Here is a 7,753-nt window from a genome sequence, read left to right as displayed (position 1 = left end):
CCCCTACTGCTACCTAGGTCTATGACCTTCTCCGTTGTCATTTTTATTATTTGCTCTCTAGAAACGCCCCCCCCCGACTAATTAGTTTAAAGCCCTCTCTACAGCCCTAGTTATATGATTCGCCAGGATTCTAGTCCCAGCACTGGCCAAGTGAAGTCCGTCCCAACGGAACAGCTCCCTCTTGTCCCAGCACTGATGCCAGTGTCCCAAGAAGCAAAACCCATTTCTCCCACACCAGTCTTTGAGCCACGCATTTAACTCTTTAATTTTATTTATCCTAGCCAAATTCGCTCGTGGCTAGAGATTATTACCCTTGAGGTTCTGTTTTTTAATTTGACCCCTAGCTGCTCATACTCCTTTAACAGAACCTTCTTCCTTATCCGATCTACGTCATTTGTACCAACATGGACCACGACAACTGGATCCTCCCCCTCCCACTCCAAGTTTCTTTCCAGCCCAGAAGAGATGTCCTTAACCCTGGCACCGGGCAGGCAACACAGCCTTCGGGACTCCCACTCTCGACTGCAGAGAATCCTATCTATCCCCCTAATGATACTATCCCCTACCACTACTCCTCTCTCATTACATAATACCCAGTCCAAGATGGCCTGATCTCTAATTGGTTCCTCGACATATTGGTCCAGGAAACCATCCCGTATACACTCTAGGAATTCCTCCTCCACAGTATTGTTACTAATTTGGTTAGCCCAATCTATATGTGGATTAAAGTCACCCATGATAACTGCTGTGCCCTTATTGCACGCATCTCTAATTTCCCATTTAATGCCATCCCCAACCTCAGCATTACTGTTTGGGGGGTCTGTATACAACTCCCACTAACGTTTTCTGCCCCTTGGTATTTCTCAGCTCCACCCATACAGATTCCACATCATCAGAGCCAATATCCTTCCTTACTATTGTGTTAATCTCCTCTTTAACCAGCAATGCTACCCCACCTCCTTTTCCTTTTTGCCTGTCTTTCCTGAATATTGAATACCCCTGGATGTTGAGTTCCCAGCCTTGGCCACCCTGGCCCCATGTCTGCGTGATCCCAATGACATCATATCCGTTTACATCTATTTGCGCAGCTAATTCATCTACCTTATTACAAATGCTCCTCGCATTAAGACACACAGGCTTGTTTTTTTAACACTCTTAGACCTTTTGAATTATTATTTACTGTGGCCATGTTTGATTTACACCCTTGATTTCTCTGACTGCCACTTTTGCTTTTCCCCTTCCTGTCTTTTGCTTCTACCCTTTCTTCTCTTTCCTCTGTCTCCCTGCACAGTTTCCCAACCCCCTGCCATTTTAGTTTAAACCCTCTCCAACAGCACTAGCAAACACTCCCCCTAGGACATCGGTCCCGGTTCTGCCCAGGTGTAAACCATTCAGTTTGTACTGGTCCCACCTCCCCCAGAACCGGTTCCAATGTCCCAGGAATTTGAATCCCTCCCCCTTGCACCAGTCCTCTAGCCACGTATTCAGCTGAAATATCCTTCTATTTCTACTCTGACTAGCATGTGGCACTGGTAGCAATCCTGAGATTACTACCTTTGAGGTCCAATTCTTTAATTTACCTCCTAACTCCATGTATTCAGCTTTTAGGACCTCATCCCAGTTTTTACATACATCATTTGTACCTATATGCACCACGGCACCAGGGAGGCAACATACCATCCTGGAGTCTCGTTTGTGGCCGCAGAAACACCTACCTATTACCCTTACAACAGAATCCCCTATCACTATAGCTCTCCCACTCATTCTCCTCCCATCCTGTGCAGCAGAACCACCCATGGTGCCAGGAAGTTGGCTGCTGCTGCCTTCCCCCGATAAGCCATCTCCCTCAATAATATCCAAAGTGGTATATCTGTTTGAGAGGGGGATGGCCACAGGGGAACCCTGCACTACCTGCCTGTGCCTACTACTCTGCCTGGCAGTCACCCATTCTCTTCCTGCCTGTGCAGCCTTTACCTGCAGTGTGACCAACTGATTAAACGTGATATCCACGACGTCCTCAGCATTGTGAATGCTCCAGTATGTATCCATTCGCAGCTCCAGCACCACAATGCGGTCTGCCAATAGCTGCAGCTGGATACACTTCCTGCACACATGGTCGTCAGCGTTACAGGAAGTGTCCCTGATTTCCCACATAGTGCAGGAGGAGCATGCCATGGGGCTGACCTGTGCTGCCATGACCTACCCTTTAATTAATTTAAATTAAATCAAATCAATGCCACAAATTACACTACAATTAAATGATATGCTCAAGGGCCCTTGTTTACTAGCACTCCCCACTACACAACAGAGACCTTAGAAACTATAACCACAAAAATTAAGACCTTCTAAACTTTATAAACTATGAACATTAACTGTCAAACTATAGAGTAGTATAAATACTCACCTGGCCGTACTCACCCAATCAGCTGCTTCCTGTTGCCCGCGTCACTCTTTGATTCATGGCGTGGCTCTGGAATGCCACCGCAGGCTCTGCGAGATTGACTGGCCTTTAAAAAAAGCCCGCAAACATAAGTTTACATACTCACTGTACTCTCCTGCTGCTCCCGACACCAGCCTCTTCCTACAGGGTGAAAAGTTAGGAAAAACAAAGGCGAAGCAAGGGAGCTCCTCCTTCCACCCCTCACCTAACTCCGACTCACCCAACTCGCAGCACTCTGTTGAAACCGTACTCAGTGCAAAATTGCACTTCAAAGCCTGTTTTACAGGTCCTGAAACAAAGGAGACTTGTGAGCCCAGCTACAGGAGAACCAGCTTAGTCTAGTTTCCCTAATTAACTGCCTTCAGCTGCTCTGAATTGTAGGCCTTGCATATCCCTTTATAACCCTGCTTAAAGCTGGGCAATTCAGATTTTAAACAGTAGACAGTCACAGTAAATGTGGAGAGAGACACACAGGCTGCGAGATTCTCAGCAGCTCAGCTCTGCTTGGTACTGTGTGAACAGGCTGCTCCACACCACGGCTGCTCGCGGGGAATGCCAGTGCAGAAGGCCCAGGGTGGAAGTCCCAGAGGAGAGTGTCCTAGGTGGGAGGCCCAGCATGGAGGACCCTAGGCGGGTGGCCCAGGGCAGAAGCGGAGTCGGGAGATGCTGTGGGTGAGCATGCTGCACGGTTTCTAAGGTTGAAGAGTGGTCTCGGGCCCGAATGAGTTCCAGCGGCCCGTCTGTGCTCCGCCTGGTGGCAGCTGTGAGGCTTTGTTTCGGTGATGGGATCGGGTTTGTGCGCCGCCATTTTGGTGGAGGAAAGACAGACTGCTTCCATCTGTAGCATGGCGCATGAATGGCCATAAGATGGGAAAAAAGAACGGAATAAACATGAAAAAAAGAGGAAAATAAAAGGAAGATAAAAGACAAAACAAAGTAATATCAGCAAGGAATAATTAATATTTTGATGGTTGGGTCCTGTGAGCGATAACAGCAAGTAGAAGAAAATTTGAGTATTCGGTCTTTTTACGAGATTTGAGAAAGTGGTTGGCTTCTTTTTTGTGGAAAAGCTGAAGACCGTGGACAAGGATTATGACATTACATGGTTAGACAACATCAAGTGAAAACGAGGAGTTATTAGATTGCCAATAGGATTGGCGTAGAACTGGTATTCACTTGTTTTGTTGAAGAAGTTTTCTGGTTTTCAGGTTGAAAGCAGTTTACTTGAAGCTTTAATTGATTTCTGATAAGGCTATGGGATTTTGTGCATTGTGGTGTTAATTAGTGTCTATGTGGAATTTACTTTGAGATTAATGCCCAGTAAATGGTATGTTTTATAAAGGGGAGAAAAATAAGTTAACAGGGGAAAATTAAATAAAGAAAAAAAAAAGATAAGATAAATGATATTGGTAAGAAATTTATGAGTACTTCGACGGCTGGGTTCTGGATTGAACGAACGCTCGAGTGAATGCATGCTTGCAAACACAAATGATATGCACGCACGCATGCACGCACAATGGAACTTACGTTCGACCGAACGAATGAACGAACGGACAAATGAATGCACGCATGCATGCACGTAGACACAAATTACACGCACGCACGAATGCACGCATGATGGAACTTACGTTCAAACGAACGAACGAGCGAATGAACGAGTGGATGATTGAACGATTGAATGGGTGAACAATGTCAGTAGGACTGGCGTGATACAGGTTTTTTCTTGGTTTATTGAAATATAGTGGTAGTTTGTACTGTAAATATTATTGATTAATTTGTAAAATTTATCATTGCATTTATATTGTTAACCATAAAGCTGTTCTCAAGGCTTTATTTTTTTTCTTATTGTGGTCAATGAATGTAATGGATTTACTATGTAATTGATGAGTTGTATAAGTACTGTTGTACAATTAAAAAAAACAGTAAATGTGAAACAAACAAAAGTTTGATTTTAGCAACCAGTTAAGCCTCCCTGACTCACCCAACTCGCAGCACTCTGTTGAAACCACACTGTTGAATCTGAGCATTCAGCTACAGGGGGCCTGGAATTCCTATTTTGATTTTAAAAAATGAGAGTTCTGCTTTTATTTTTCACTAATCACAAACTGCGAATGAAAATATGAGAATGCACATTTTTGAAATGTGATTTCTGAGACAGAGATTTTAATTCTGAAGAACTAGCACTCATAATGCACCTACATTAATGGTCCTTTACACTTCTCAAGCAGCTGAGCTATTAAAGTGGGTTAAATGCCATATATCTCAAGCCTAATTGTGACCATACTCTGCAAACTCTCATGAGCATTGGATCTTGAGGGCAAGGAAGGCCCTCAAATCCGCCACGAAGAAGGCATGTTTGTGTGTGGGTGGGGAGGCCTATCACCCTAAAGGTGAATGTTGTCTTGGGGACTATAAGAATGTGACAGGAAATGAACAGCACCAAGGCAGTGCCTGATAATTATCGCAAAGTAGCAGCACAGGACATTTATGCATAGAATGTAAAGTTGCAATTGTCAAATAAAAGCAAAAAAAGCTATACTGAAATTGAGCAAGTGGCATGTGAGGAGTAAAGAAAGAAAGCAAGACTTGCACTTATATAGTGCCTTTCATGATCTCAGGACGTCCCACAGTGCTTTACAGACAATGAAGTAACATGGAGCAACTGGTCGACACTCATGTCAGACCACTTCTGTGCCATCACCTAGCCCTGCACAAGTGACAGGTTCTACCTCTAAAAGCAAACCCCCAGCCAAGGAGACTCCTGGAACTGATGCAGGCCCATCAGGGTTAGGTGCAGATTCGGGTAATGGGTCGAGTGTGTTCAATGCAGCTCACCAGTTGGCTCAGCAACTAACCACCAATATAAGCCCTCAACTAGGGGGGCAGATAATAGCAGAGCATCAAAGGAAACAACATACATAAGGGGAAAATTCACATGCATAACACATATACGATGTGCAAGAACTTAATTCACTTTATTTATATCTTGCAGTCTGTTGTTCTTTTACTGTGTAGAAAAAGCATCAGTTGTCCAAAAGTAACCCTAACAGTACAGGGGTAATTTTTCAAGTTTGCACTTCCATGGGGATCCTTTGAGTGCACAAAGCCAGGAAATGATCCCTTATGTATGCAGCTCTCTATACAAAAATAAATATATGAAAGATACAGCAGGTCTCTAATTGTAAATCTGTCCAATAGAATATAACAGTGACCAATGGAAGAAACACCTCGAAGGAGACACTCAAAATCGTTTATTAAACAAAACTCCGTAAGTTTTGTAATAAGCAGCCAAAATACAAACAAAAATATTAATTCTTTGTTCCACTATTAGTAATGGGGAAAAGGAGACTCTCGTTTGCTCATGTGCATCATTGCAACCATTCTCTGCTGGGTTACAAGGATTGTGCACAAGTGACATCATCCTTACAGTGGCATGTACCCCATCTTTCTGGGGAACAACCTTACCATTCTTGGCACTCTTACAAAGAGCTTGATTACCTCAGGATGAAAGAAATACACGTATCCATGCACAAATCTTGTATTGTGGTGTACTATTTTCGGGCAGTAGTTGAATACCATTTGCATGTTTACGGAATATTAGCCCTTCCTACTTAGGTATACCATAGGGTTGAAGGTGAGTGCATGAATGGCTACAAGCATAGGGGGAGAAATTTGGTATCAACCCGTTTGGGGCGCAATTATCAGCCATGCGCAAAGTTTAGCGCCTGCCGCTAATTATCGCTTCCGACTGCAAACTTGGCTTCTATCGTCCCTGAGGGTGATTGGAGCACTAAATCAGGTGCTACACACCTCTCTTAAGGAGCGAGGTGCTACCTCAGAGCACTGGCGAAGCTCATGTGATGTCAGTCAGCAATGGAACACAGACACACTAGCGCCGGCCAGTTCTTAAAGGGGAGGGTCAATCTTGCTCTCCATCCACACCCTGCTCATCTGCTCATTGCAGAGTTGAATCTTGGCCTGGAGAGACCTGTACATCAAATCTGCTGGAAAGAACAATGGAGAGGTCCAGGGAAAGAGTTCAGAGTGCAGCCCCCATAGTCTCTTCTAAATTGATGCAAGGAAGGTCAAATCAAAATGAACCTGCAAAGTGCTGCTCAGCACCCAAAACTCCTTCACACAGCATTGAATCTCTCCAGAAGTCTCTCACTCTCAGAATGCGTGGTCCAAAAATGTTGCCGACAAAAAAAGGCAGGAAGCGGTCGCCTTTAAATAGCGCTCCCCCAGTCCCTTTCTGACTGTAAAGTGCTCCCCTCAACCTGCCGTTGCTAGCGGCAGGTGGTAAGGCAGGGGGCGCCACTCAATATCTGGTCCGGGGCGCTACCGGGGCATTGCACGCTTGACTGACATCACGATCTGCGGGCGCAGGAGATCGTGGTGGTAGTGTTTAGTACCGCTGCAAAATGTCTGGTCAATTTCGCATGCGGCGCAAACATTGCCGCGCCCGAGCGCTAGTTGTTTTGTGCCCCATTAACGCCCTCTTAGGGCGTTAACGGGAGGTGCAAAGCAACCACATTTTCCTCCCATACAGTCAGTGATGCCCTGTTCTTTGACAAAGCCAGCAATTTAAAAACATTTGCTGTCTCCTGTTACTACTACAGGAAAGTAGTATAATTAGCGGTTGATCAAAAAGTCCGGATTACAGAGAGGTATACTTACTAAGGTACGAGATCCCCGTACACGGCCACAGCTCCAAGCGTCCCTGTTGCATAGCAACAGGTGCAGGAACCCCGGTTACATGGCCACAGATCCAGGAACCCCGGTTACACAGCCACTAATATGAAGTAAAACTTACCTGAACCTACTCCTGAATTTTGCCGGTTAAGAGAGATTTCCGGTTATTTAGATGCCGGTAAAAAGAGAGTTTCCTGTACTACTACCGGGCACTTGTGATGTATGTAAGTGGGTGAATGGTGAAACAGAGCTTCAGTGAACTCCTAAAGGAAGTGGTACTCGGCAAACTGGCTGACACCTGTGATGACCCCTGTGGTGAGTCCCTGTAGCATAAAAACTGCAGGGAGTTCTGACATACCTGCACTGTAGGTATGGTGTAGATGGCTAATTGGACAGATGGCACATCCCAGTAACAATTTCCCTGCTGAACCTAGACCTCTGTCATGTCCAGTTAGATAAATGTGGTATTATATACTGCTACCTGGGGTAGATTCTGGGGCATTTATGCGCACCCTATGCCTCATTGCTCCCTGGCCATTATCTCCTCCTCATTGTCTAAGAGAAACCTGGCAATGACCACATGCTGTGAGGTAGAAAACCACACTTTCATGACTGTTTTTC

This window comes from Somniosus microcephalus, chromosome 2 (assembly GCF_052327205.1).
Source record: "Somniosus microcephalus isolate GS21.2 chromosome 2, FLI_Smic_1.0, whole genome shotgun sequence".
Lineage (NCBI taxonomy): Eukaryota > Metazoa > Chordata > Chondrichthyes > Squaliformes > Somniosidae > Somniosus > Somniosus microcephalus.
The sequence above is the reverse complement of the archived record's forward strand: the minus strand, read 5'-3'. Positions refer to the sequence as shown.